Here is a 13,530-nt window from a genome sequence, read left to right on the forward strand (position 1 = left end):
TACTCTTTCGCTAAACACTTTCTCCAAATTACGCGCATTTTTCAGAAACTCAATATTTCGACCCCTTATTTCACTATCCCACACTTTAATCGTTACTCCCAAGTAATAAGATGTTTTTTTTTTTTAAAGATGTATCTGATCTATGCAGTCTCTATAACCAAACAAACATAGCATAGTTTTCATCACGGAGGTTCGCATATAGCTCACGGACGTTCGGAACAAACAAGATATTGAACAATGCAGTTCTGTGAAGTTGGAAACACATTCTATTCACAACAAACAGTGATTTCATGTCGAGAAAAAAACTCCTCTGCAAAATCTTTAATAACTATTACCAATTCTCAATAAATTGTAAAAGCTTGTTTCTCTTTTCATGCTGAGGAATTAAAGAAAACACTTTTTCCGTCTCTCGTATAGAAGCACGTCCATCTGATAAAACATAACGCCACGTCGCTAGTACGTTCCATCAAGCACATCAGTTACAGTAACTCGGCAATAACGACTACCATTTTGTAAATTTTCACATCACGTTAAAAGAATCAAATGAAATGTCATGTCGTGTCGGTTGTAAGCAGGCCATCGGTAACCTCCGAAAATGGGGAAAAAAGCTATTTTCCACACACATTGGTTTCAGTACCATCACACAAATGAATTGGACGATGTTTCCACAACATGTTCTATTATAAGTCTAGATGTCTTCACTGAAGATCAGCTATTAACCCAAGTCCGTATTAAAAGACACATGAAGCAAGATCGCATTGAGAGTTGACTGATTTCAAAAATGTAACGCTGACATGTATTCGCAATATAGTGCACGTCCTTGACAATGAATGTACATCTAGTTACCAAAAACGTAATCACGAAGTAAAAATTAAGATCCCAAATTTGTTATCTAAAGTATACAATGCAATATTTGCTAACAGCAAAGACAGTGACAGCTGAATATGACAAAGAATTGACTAAGAAAAAAAAACAAAAGAATTGTCTTCTGTTATCGATGAAGTTAAGCTGCGGAGGGCAAACGCTTCACATTTCAGTCCCTTTAAGCAGAAATTCATCTGCGTTTGATCCTTGTGTTACACACTATTACCGAGGAGAACTTGTGCCATTATATTGATCAGACATGATACAAGGTATTTTACTCCGAGGTTTAGTAATAACGACAGACACAAAGTCCAGATAACTTAAATTGGTGTTTGTGACTTAATTCAATATCATAGAATACGGTTCAGTAAGACAAACACTTTATAACGCGTTATTTCGTAGGCTCGTTAGTATACTCATATGGTATTTCGATCGGATAATTAATAAAGGTTTGTTATTATGAAGCTTTTCAATTCGGTAAATGACAAGAATCTCCGAAGGTTAAACGAAATATTTGTTAATTGGAACATGAAATAAGGTTCGTTAATCCAAATGAGGAGAAACACATTAACAACAAAAGCCTTTATATTTAAAAACCTCACAACATTTTTGCCTAAATCTTTACGTCAGATAAGGTTATGCATTGTCGCTTTGGCAATGCGTGAAGTGTCTGACCAACTGAGAAAAACAAGAAATGTCATTTTTTTCCCCGAATGTACACACGAGCTAATTACGAACTTGCTTGCTCATTTCTGCTCCATGAGCACAAAGTTTCTTTGTTAGCACAATTCTATGAAGCCAGGAAAGCCTATGTAGGCCTACGTCGAGATGTTTTGGATTGAGCTGAGCATACAAGCTATACCTTGCCTAAACAGGGGCCGCGGAGCCGGGGGGGGGGGGGGTGGGGGGAGGGGGAGGGGGAGGATGGGGGGCTTTGGGCTTTTGACTCGTCAAAAAAGGAAACAATCGAAAAACCTTGACCCCCTCCCCACTCACGCACTTGTACAAAAAAAAAAATAAATAAAAGATGCTCCGCAGTCCCTGCTACTGTATGACTTGAATAAACCTCTGTAACTACCTGCACTGACCTGTGCTTCTCTATATTGAATGTGTGTGTGTGTGTGTGTTTGTGTGTTGTGTATGTAAATCTGCGTCAAAAATTCAACATAAAGTTACTTTGTGGAACACCAAACATTGAACACAATTGATTCGAACTATTTTTAGAGTCAACATGGCGCTACCAGCGCTTTAAAGGCCGAGTTCCTTCAATGCCGCTAACGCAGACTGGAAACCGGCATTGTAATCGCAGGCGACGTTGTTGTGTTCGTAGGCAGCTCGATCATCGACGTAGTTGTCCCACTGATCCGGACCGCCGACGAGGGCGCCATACAGGGTCTGCGGGTTTGGACCATCGGCATGGAACTCCCCCCAACCGCATGAAGCCGGGAGGTCCGGGCATGAACTGGTACAATCAATCATAGAGCGGGAACTATTAGAGACATAATAATTGGGTAACGGACTTTCAATTACGCATGCATGCGTTAATTATTGCGTGAGTGTCTTGATATGAAAATTGTGTGCGTATGTGTATCAATGAAAATACTGGAATGATCACCCCGCATTACTTGCAGTTTGTTTTGTTATCGTTATCATCCTTTGAATGCAAATTATAAGAAATTATTTGCTACATTATTACTTCACGAAAGATCACTGAAATTCTTTTATAACTTTTCAGAACATTTTTCCATCCCGCGGTACGGTGTTGTCATGGTAATCGCACTTGAGCCTAGTAGCTCTTTGCGCGTGCAAATTTCCCTACCAGCCGACTGTTATTCTTCCCTCTCTAAAGACATCGGGGCTCGGTAAAAACTGATATTCTTACGCTCACTTCGTTGCAACTGGCTGTTAGATCATTCTTAAATCGTTGGTGTATGCTTTGTCTTCCAATATTTCCCCAGTCTCTTCTGGGGACACAAATATGTCTAAGTTGTGTAATCATGTTATACTGTCAGCAATACAATAATTTCAACTGTTTATCCGCTTACAGCATGTGGTCTACTATCCGATCTCAAAATCTGCAATTGAGAAGAATTTTCTACATCCTCGAGTATTTTTTTTTTTTTTTTTTATATTCTGGTCATTTCTTGTACCCGTGTCCCTCATCTTAAACTTTACACTCGATTTTGATATTGGGATCTACCGTCAAACATCCTTGTTTTACGTATTTTTCATCATATCTCTTTAGTATTCATTCTCAGATTCCAACTTTCATAGGTTGACCACAATGTTCGATGTTTTCAATATTCTATATGCTTCCTAGCTGAATATCCGTTATCATTTTATTACAAAGTCAATATGGCTAGGTCAATATATTCTTACACCTAAAGCCCTGCCAGTATCAGGATTAGAACCGTGGTAAGTAATCCTTGCCTTGAATCTGCGGGAGTACCCTGATACACTGAATCAAACATTAGACCCATATCGACAGACACTTTTTTATTTTTAAAGGATTTATTGAATCATTCGCCATTTACACGTCACCTCTATCTCTATATAGCAGTATATCATGAATGCTGCCAAATAAGTAGACAGAAGGGTTGATTCGGACCTGCCTAAATCTCCCTAAAGGGTTTCTCCCCCTCTTCCCCCCCCCCCCCTCCGTCTTCACCTTCCTTTACTCTTCTTTTTTTTTTCTTTTGTAATCGTTTGCCTTTTTCGGGTATGTCTATGTGTGTGGAACTTCGTTTATTATGTGTGCATTTATTTATGCGCAGTAGGCAATATTAAAGCTGTATGATTTTTCTTTTCTCTCAAGACCATTTCTCTCATAGAGTGTTTCATAATATACCATGCTTTGAAGTAATCAACCTAGATATAACCTTGCTTTCAAGTGAAACTAGTTTTCAATATTCTTTTTAATAATTTTGCTAAATTTATCACGCTGTATTTCATATTTCTTGTTATCTTCTTCCAATCAAAGTGGTACGATGTAGTCCCTTGTCGGTAAGGTAAGCAGGTGCTACATTTTTTTTTACATAGAATGAAATGCTGAATGTTAATACTGAACGAGAATGAAAGTACTCCAATGCTATTTACTACTGTATACTACAACGTCTTTTACCAGCATACGAAATACATGAAACATTAAGTAAACCTACAATATGCATGTATATAGGCCTACCTAATTTACCCATACAAATGAAGGATGTTACTTGAATAAACAGGTAGATAGAAGACTTTCACGTGAGAAAATATATTATATACAATGTTCTAATGATACAGAGATATTTCACAATTAGTCGTGGATACATGCATATTCATAAATAACGTTTACAATCTAAGACATAATGTAACTTTATACATTTACTTATGTATAGTACAATATCATAATTATTTCATTCCTATTTAATTCTCATAGCCATAGATCTGTAAGTAGAAGTACTATCAAATGCTATGATCAATATCTTAATGTCACTGCCATTACTGGAACAACATTTATACTACTTATCCGATCTGCATCTTATTTATCGCTATCAGTTACCTTGAACGGTGAGTCGGTTGAGTTGGCGGGTTGTTGCCGAATCCCACCACGAAGCTTCTTCCACTAGAGCCGAGCATGTACTGGATCTGGTCGCGGGTGAAGTTGCAGTACTTGGCTTCAAAATTGTATTTGCATGCCAGTCCAGCGAGGAATGCAGTGTTCGCTGAAGTCACCATAACATGAAAAAAAAAAAGAATCACAATGTTGATTACAGGTGCGAGTATTGCTACTTCCAATAATGAATTTTATTACCATCATGATTATTGTCAGTATTATTATTTTTATTACTATAAGTATTTTTAATGTTATCATTATTATCATTGTCATTATTATAATTGTTATTATTAATATTATTATTATTGGTATTATTATTATTATTATCATTATAATAATCGCTATTATCGTGTATCGTAGCGATCCCCACTCCCAGCGCCAGGCCAAACCCTTGGGTGTGTACGAGATTCCCCCACCCGGCAACCAGTTGTCGAGGTAGGACTTGATCGCCGATTTGTACGGCTCACCGGCGTTCACTTCACTTCTCATTTGGTACATTAGCATCTGACACGGCAAAGATGACGAACACGTTTGAAACAAGCAGGAAAAGTAAAAAGGAAAAAAAAAAGAGTCTTGAAATCCCCGAAGTATAGAGTACTCACGACTATTATGTGCTGATCAAGTCTCCGTACTGATAACCCAACTTTCGTTATCAATGTAATGCAACTCTTCCCACAGAAGAGCACGGATATTCTTCCCATCTAAACAGGCAGTTGACACGAAGACTTTACTAGCAAACATGTTGGCAGGTTTCCTAATGGTTGTTGAGTGTTTTCTTTCTAAGGAATTCGTACAAAACATTTCCATAATTAGTATTTCTTTCTAGCATTCAAATGTCGTAACATCATAAATTGCACAGTTCCCGTCTGAAAACATTATGTTACCTTTACAAATCAATTTTCTTCTGACTGTTGGAGTGGTGTTTTTTTTTTTCTCCCTTTCTCTTCGGACTCGTGAAAAATCTAAATAGGGGGTTATAGGATATTTTGAAAGTCTAAGAAAAACTGGTTAAAAAAAAAGAAGCAATGTCTTTTGTTAGCTCCTTATGAGATTTGAGATCCCACTTTGAACAAGCACACGCACACGCACACGCGCACACACTCTCACACACACACACACACACACACACACACACACACACACATACACACATACACCAAAGCCTCTCCATTTATCGTAATGACAGTTTCAGATTGGGGTTGAAATGAATACTGACCCGAAAGATGAAATGAGACCGGGAAGGGGGGGGGGGGGGGGTGTGCTATGAGCACTGAGCACTGCTCCCGATTTAGGAAAGGTTTCTCAAACGAGTCGTAGGAAAAGCATGCGAAAAGCCGAGAAGAATGATCAAGGAGTTCATAAACCTTGGCTCTTCGAAGTTATTTTCAGAGGAAGGGAACGAGCCTACGCCAAATAAACTGAGTGAGATGGCCGCGGGATATTAAAGGGATGGTACAGTATTGGTGGAGATGAGAATTGGGCTTGTAACTTTTTGCGAGATACCAAGAAAACACTTATGAAATAGTATAGAGCATATCTTTAAGAGGAATTCAAAGTTTATTTGATGAAAATCGGGTTTGGAATAACGGAAACTTTCCAAACAAAGTAAAACAAAGCGATCGTAATAAAAGGTGGGTCCCACACTTCATTAGAATCGCTCTGTTTTGGATATCTCAGCCATTTCAAAACCAATTTTCATCAAATTAACGTTGAGTTCTTCATGAAATTACACGCTCTTTCATACTTCATATGAGGTTTCTCATTATCTCACAAAAAAAAAAGTTAGAAACCTGAAATTAGGTCTCAACCAAAACTATACAATACCTAAACTGCAGTTTGTACAAGAATATATCCTGTGGTAGTTTATACGTACCTTAACTCCGGCCTTCTTGTCATCCCAGGTGAATGCCCATGACAGGTATGAAGGCAGGTGTGTGTAGTAAAAATCCTCAGCCTGGTTGTAGTAGTTCTCTTCTCCGGTAGCGCGGTACAGCCAGGCAGCGGCGAAGGCAAGCTCATCCCAGTAGCCCGAGGACCTGAGTTGTGGGGTAGGTATAATTTCAGGGATCGTATAGTTTTGGTTGAGACCTTTTATTTTTATTTATTTATTTATTTATTTATTTTTTTTTTTTTTTTTTTTTTTTGGGGGGGGGGGGGGGGGCCGCCGGGGATGAGATAGTGAGAAACCTCTCATTAAATATGAAATAGCATGAATTCCATGAGGATATCAACGTTTGTTTGATGAAAATTGATTTTTAAATGGCTGAGATATCCAAAACAGCTAGAGTGATCCTAATAAAGTGTGGGATCCACATTTTATTACGATCATTTTGTTTAACTTTGTTTTTGGGGTGTGCTCTGTACTATTCATAAGGGTTTTCTTGGTATCTCCCAAAAAAAAAAGAAGAAAAGTTAAAGCCCAATTTTAACCTCCACCAATACTGTACCATTCCTCTATAATGCTTTTGAATAATGAATAGGAAAATATGTTTAGGAAGTCGTGAGAGCAAGTTTATGCAGCGAAATCTTCCACAAAAAAAAAAAAAAAAGGGCTCACTGGATGTATGATGGACTGTGGCTGGATGTTGAATTGCTTGCTTTTGATCGTTTATTTGTTTTTCGTCTGTTTGTTTTATTGTGCTTGTTTGGGAGCCTAGGCGCCTATAGCGTCCTAGCATCCGATGATGATAATATGGGAACTTGATATCACAACTACAACACGACGTGAGAGTCCATTTCTAAAAGTATAAAGTGGCTCTAAATTTCAATAACATTAACACGTTTTATACGGACACGTAATATGCAAAATATTTGAAGCTTATTCAGGAAAATTAAAACTATGTTGAAGTTTCATTTTCACATACGACGTTTTATTCTAATACATTAAATTCTTTATTTTAGATGATTTAGTATTAAATTCAGATAAACACGTTTCGCAGTCAGTGCGGCCTACAACCCCCCCGCCCCCCCCCCCCAAAAAAAAAAACCGCTGCGCACTAATGTTATCCTTGTATATCCTTTTAATTTTACACATTTTTGATACTTAGAATAATTAAAGCGAAACATAAGAACGGCTACATAAAATAATAATACAAGAATCAATAACTCAAATCAATCAAATCAAATCAATCATAATAATAATAATAATAATAATAATAATTGCATTTATATGGCGCTTCATACTGACGTTTCTAAGCGCACTTTGCTACTCATACAAATAGACTAGAAAACACAATAACATTAACAAAATTAACGTTAACAGTAACAAAAGAAGAAGAAAGAAAAGAAAAGAAAAGAAAAATACATGTGATACAATGGGACAATAATTGATAACTGTGTGCGCCTCCAGAAAAAAAAAAATTACAGCAAATAAGAATGACACGTTAGTTTCCGTAAAAGTTAACCATACATCATAATGATAATAAGATACCTGTAAGAAGTTGTTTGATTTGACATAGATTCGGAATAGATTCCTCTGTAGTTGTAAGCAAAGTTGTACAGTTCCCTTGCATGCCACAACAGGGTATTGGAGTAGCTTAAATCTGGGAATAGTAATTATGTAAAATAAAACAAGTCGACAGTCATGATCTGGAACGACATTGAAATCTGTTGAGTCAGGTAAGTTAAGCTAAATGTGATGACTGCATACTGGTATGTTCTCTCTCGTATTGACCGATTCTGTGACGCGCTTTGTGTATTATCGGCATGGGCAGTGCCATTACTGCGGTGTCCCAGCCGACCCCCCCCCCCCCCCCCCACCCCTCTCCCTACATTAGCACGCGCACGGAATGAAAAACTGATGCATGGTTGCTTTAACCAATAGGCGTCTCGTACTGAGTGCGCGAATGCTTGCTTAGTGCGCGAACCTTTGTTACAAGTGCACGATAAACATGTTGCCCGCGGGGTGGGGGAGAGGAGGGGGGGGGGGGGGGTAGGCTGGGACACCGCAATTTGCGCCCAGTGCCACAAATCAGAGCGGGTTGATAGATAGAGTTGCGACACCGGAAGTTCGTGCTGATTGGTCAATCCCTAAAAATAGTTCCCCCTGGTCGTATGATGTCGATAAGACTTTAGAAAACCGCGTATCCTATTATGACGCAAACAATGCATTTATTGTTATTTGCTCCGTGGCTCGCGCAAAGTAGGGTTACGCGCTCCCCGCATGGGTTTTGCGCGAGAGTGCAAAATTAATAGCTGCCCCTCGTCGTCATAACAACAGTAAAGACCCACAGCCCGGGATTTCGAATTACAACAACAATTGTAAAGGAGTGGGACTACATGATAACTCCGTCCTTACAATTTGATGTGCTCCCATCAACATCAGCCAGGAGCGTTAAAACAACTCTGAAAATATTTCATCCTTTCTGGTTGTTTGCATCCGTTACCTTGACTTCGACAGTAAGTACCCCTTTCTCTACTTCATCAAATTTACATGATTGCCGTAAAAACACGACATTTTTCTCAACAAGTCACACTCCCGTCGCAAGCAACAATGTCTCTCACACTGCCGTTGGGTCCGTATGGTACTGCGCGCCTATGTAAAAACCCTGTAGAAATAATTAGTCGATATCGACGACCAGGGGGAACTATTTGATATGACCTTTGTACCCCAGTGTTGCAACTCTATCTATCAACCCGCTCTGCCACAAATTGTCTGCTGCCCTCAACGAACCCGAATCGGTCAATACTCATATATCACACATTACTGATGCTCTTCAGGCATAAACTGATGAACAGTAAAGATTTTGTCACTCTTTTAGATATATTCTTTGATCATAATCACTTTCATGTTTTTGAGAAGAACGCATTTCTTACTGCAACCATTTAATACGTTTGAAAACAACGAAAAGATTACAAGGAAACAATGTTGTGTTAATGATTTAAAAAGGCAAACCTTACAATATCAATCTATATTATCAACACAAATAACATTTATTAAGATAAATGTAGATACAGTCGTGCAGAGGTGTGTGGACATCGGCACTTGACATCGACGTCCTCATATAGTGTGTAACATTTTTTTGTTGGTCGATATTCCAGCGTACTTTTTTAAAATCATTTTGAAGGTGATTTTTTTTTCTCCCTCTCTCTCTGCATTCGTGGGACGAGATAAACCTCTTATTCATCTGGAACATAACATCGGAGAGATAGATCAAGAAAAGTTTTTCTTTTCTTTTCAAAGGGGATGGCTACTAACAGACCATTCTGACGCAAATAATTTTCACACAACAATAGATATATAATGTACTCTTACATGAATCCCACAAGGATTGGAACAATCATCCCCAGCATTCCCACTGATTCCCACTGATCAGTTACTAGCTATCCCCTTCAATGATAAATGGTAGCTCGTGAAATAATAAAAATTAACAACTACACCAAGCCTGCGCCCACACACCGCTGTCTCTGAAGACAATCGATGCTGCCGCCAAAGCCGCCGCTGTTTCTCCTGCGAGGTCAGAGCCAGGGTTTGACGTGGTGATCTTCCACGCGGGTCTTGCCATCGTGAGTTCCTCGGGCCTGCCCCACCACGCGTGGTCCGCATCAATGTCTCCCACCTGCCCGTAGAACTCGTTGTGGCCGACGTGGCATTTGATGAAATAGTCAGTGGCCCACTTGACACTGTCCAGTGCATTGTAGTACTCCCCGGCCTGTCTGTACGCCGTCTCAAAGTCAATGATGCCCCAGGCCAGTATCGTGACAGACGATGCCATGGGAAAGCCGAATTTGACGGTACCCCCATCTGTCATGGACATACATACATTCATATACCTACACATAGGCATATAGCGGTGTATATATATATATATGGATACATATATATATATATATATATATATATATATATATATATATATATATATATATATATATATATATATATATATATATATATTATAGAAAAGATGACGACATTTCAGTCCAACAGTGCTATTTATTTAGACCAAATTATCGACGAATACACACTTCTTCCTCAGGGTTGACAAATTGACAATTATGAAAATAAACGAGATGACTCTATAATTATTCTCTATTATAATGATACACAAGTGGTAGTCATAGGGATGCTTATGGCAACGCGCGTGTTATATCTAAGTGGTATCTAAGGCATTGTGCGCGTCTTATTAGCGTCACAATGCCTCTACTTAGATACCACACGCGCGTTGCCATAAACATTCCGATGACTACCTAGAGAATAGAGTCATCTCGTCTGTTTTCATAATTGTCCTGTCGACCTTGAGGAAGACGTATGTATTCATCAAACATTTGGTCTTAATAAATAGCACTGCTGGACTAAAATGCATCACTACCATAATTCGTCATCTTTTTTCTATACTGGTACCAACACGCGGGCTACAAATATAATAAACATACATCTCTCTCTCTCTCTCTCTCTCTCTCTCTCTCTATATATATATATATATATATATATATATATATATATAAACATTCATACAAACTGTATACTATACGATACGTTTATTTATATTCAGAGGTAAGGGAGTTGTAACCTGTAAACATAAACACTTGAGACGCTGATATAAGTATTTATTAATACTATAGTATGATAATTGTGATTGATTTACAAACACATAACACGTATATGTATATGGTCTGATAAAGACAACAAATAAAACGACGGATATCATGTCCACACTATCACTTTACCTCTCAATATGACAGTCAGATTCGCTAAAGAAGAGGTTATACAGAGGAAAACGGAAATTACATAAAGTTCTAATTGAAGTAATATATCAAAACAGACTAGAGTCGAAGAGAATGGCAATGGCAGTGATATACGATTGAAATGAACATTATGTTAAAACTGATATACGATTAATCTAAAACAAAACGAAATCATATGAGATCGATTTGAAATCCAAATGAAGCTGAGACGGTTCGTACCGGTATACCAGCCTCCAGTCAAATCCTCGCCGTCATTCCCCATGTCATCCAAAGCCGAATCGCCTCGATAAGGGGATTCGGTTGTCATTGGGGAGTTTTCCTGATCGTTGGGCTTCATAGAAAAGGATCGACTTATGCAGAACCTCGCTGTAGTTAAAGGCTGATGTTACTTTGAAGTAAATAGATAACGAAAACTAAAATAAAAAAAAAACCAACTGTAAGCAAACATGAAACTCGGTACCATCACTGTAATTGGAATTGTATGTTTTTGTATATTCTTTTCATTTTTTTAAGCGCATAGAGGCATTATGCCAGGGCTCGACACTAACGGTGGCCCGGTGGCCCGGGGCCACCAAAAATGAAAGTCGGGCCACCAAATTTCAAAAAAGGCATATTTTTTTTTTTTTAAGTATGTCAATAAATTCGTAACTTTTTGCGCCGGAAATGCATAAATGCATGCAGTGAGTTAATGTTTTGTTTGTTTTTTTTCGGGCCACCAAATTTTTCTCTCGGGCCACCAACAATTTGAAATTGATGATTTTGGTGGCCCCATCGGGCCACCCCCCCCCCCCCCCCCAAAAAAAAAAAAAAAGGTTAGTGTGGAGCCCTGCATTATGACTTTTTTGTGCACAATTTTGCAGCCTTTAGGGTGAATTCCCAACCAGTCAGGGCCCGCCACATTCTCGGAATCTAGAAGTGCAGAATAGACACACGCTCCATCGGTTGATAATCACGAGGATCGAGGATACCTCTTCACCTCGTCTTAATTGCGTTGCCCGGAGCAACAACAACTAAAAACCCTTGCACAGGTTAAATAGACAGGATTTGCTCCAAAATCACCCTGCTTTAAAAAAAAAAAAGTTTTGTTGTAGCTTTTTGGCAATCCGCATGTACCCATTTCGGTTTTTTAGGATCAGAGATCCATGATTTACACATTGGGTTGTTGCGTTTACTTAAGAGGTTGTCATTAATTGTATAGGATATTTTTCCTTCCAGTCTGCGATTTGCTACGAATTGGTTCTTTTCTATTTTTCCCTTTTAATTCAATATCTATGATGATTGATTATTCCATTCACACTTTGACTGCCCGGTTGATTCAATCAATCTATCTCTCTCACTGTATGTCACGTATATGTGTATATATATAATATATATATATATATATATATATAGATATGTATATATATATATATATATAGATATATATATATATATATATATATATATATATATGAATATTGAAAGTCGATTGAACTGATTTACGAATCTTTACTCACCAGCCTGGCAGTTCGTCCCGTTGTATCCAGGTAAACACGTACATGAGAACATGCTGACTTCATCCAGACACGTTCCTCCGTTCTGACATGGATCGCTGTCACACTCATTGATATCTGTACAGCGATAATAAAATGAAGTGAGTCGAAATAAAAGTTGAATAAGAATAAGAAACATGATGCAAATGGACCCGAAAGAAGACTGAACTCTGATATTTAAAGTGAACTTACTCCGAGAGGAGTGAATCTCAAAGAACGATGAATACCCTGTCAACCTGGATTTCCCCTCCGAGTACGTCTCTCTCTCTCTCTCTCTCTCTCTCTCTCTCTCTCTCTCTCTTTCTATATATATATATATATATATATATATATATATATATATATATATATATATATATATATATATTGAAACAAAGAAAGGGAAAACTGACCAGAAACAAGTGATAAATAGTGAAAACTTTGAGCAAAGAAAATGGGTTTTAGGTGCGAGTTTCTTCACTTTGTCTCCCTCTACAAATTGCATATAAGATCGCAACTGCTGATCTGTAAATTAACAAACATGTCGTAAAAAAGGAACCAGTGGGCCTCGAACCTGTCATCTACTGCTTTCCGGGTAGCGACACTAACACCAGGCTGTCCGTGGTTGCCGGCAGTGACACGATGAACATGGAACAAATACCCAAGCTCCGAAATTCCGACATTGTTATGTTAAGTAGTACAAGGCGGACAAGGCATATTAAATGAAATCTAGATTTATGTTCATATTTGCTGTATATAATTCATTTACATATATATATATATATATATATATTTTTTTTTTATTTTTTTTTTACATACATATGTGTTAAATGTATATATCCCACTGATCCTAGAGTTGAGATTAAAGGACAG

General features: G+C 38.1%; 1 pseudogene; it reads right to left on the reverse strand.

The window, feature by feature from the left end:
* Positions 1 to 2,112: 2,112 nt before the first annotated feature.
* On the reverse strand, positions 2,113 to 12,726 carry LOC139740026 (endoglucanase 1-like; annotated as a pseudogene).
* Positions 12,727 to 13,530: the final 804 nt, after the last annotated feature.

Source organism: Diadema antillarum, unplaced genomic scaffold (genome assembly GCF_040938485.1).
Source record: "Diadema antillarum isolate AM-2024a unplaced genomic scaffold, OU_Dant_1.0 seq00000826_RagTag, whole genome shotgun sequence".
Classification (NCBI taxonomy): Eukaryota; Metazoa; Echinodermata; class Echinoidea; order Diadematoida; family Diadematidae; genus Diadema; species Diadema antillarum.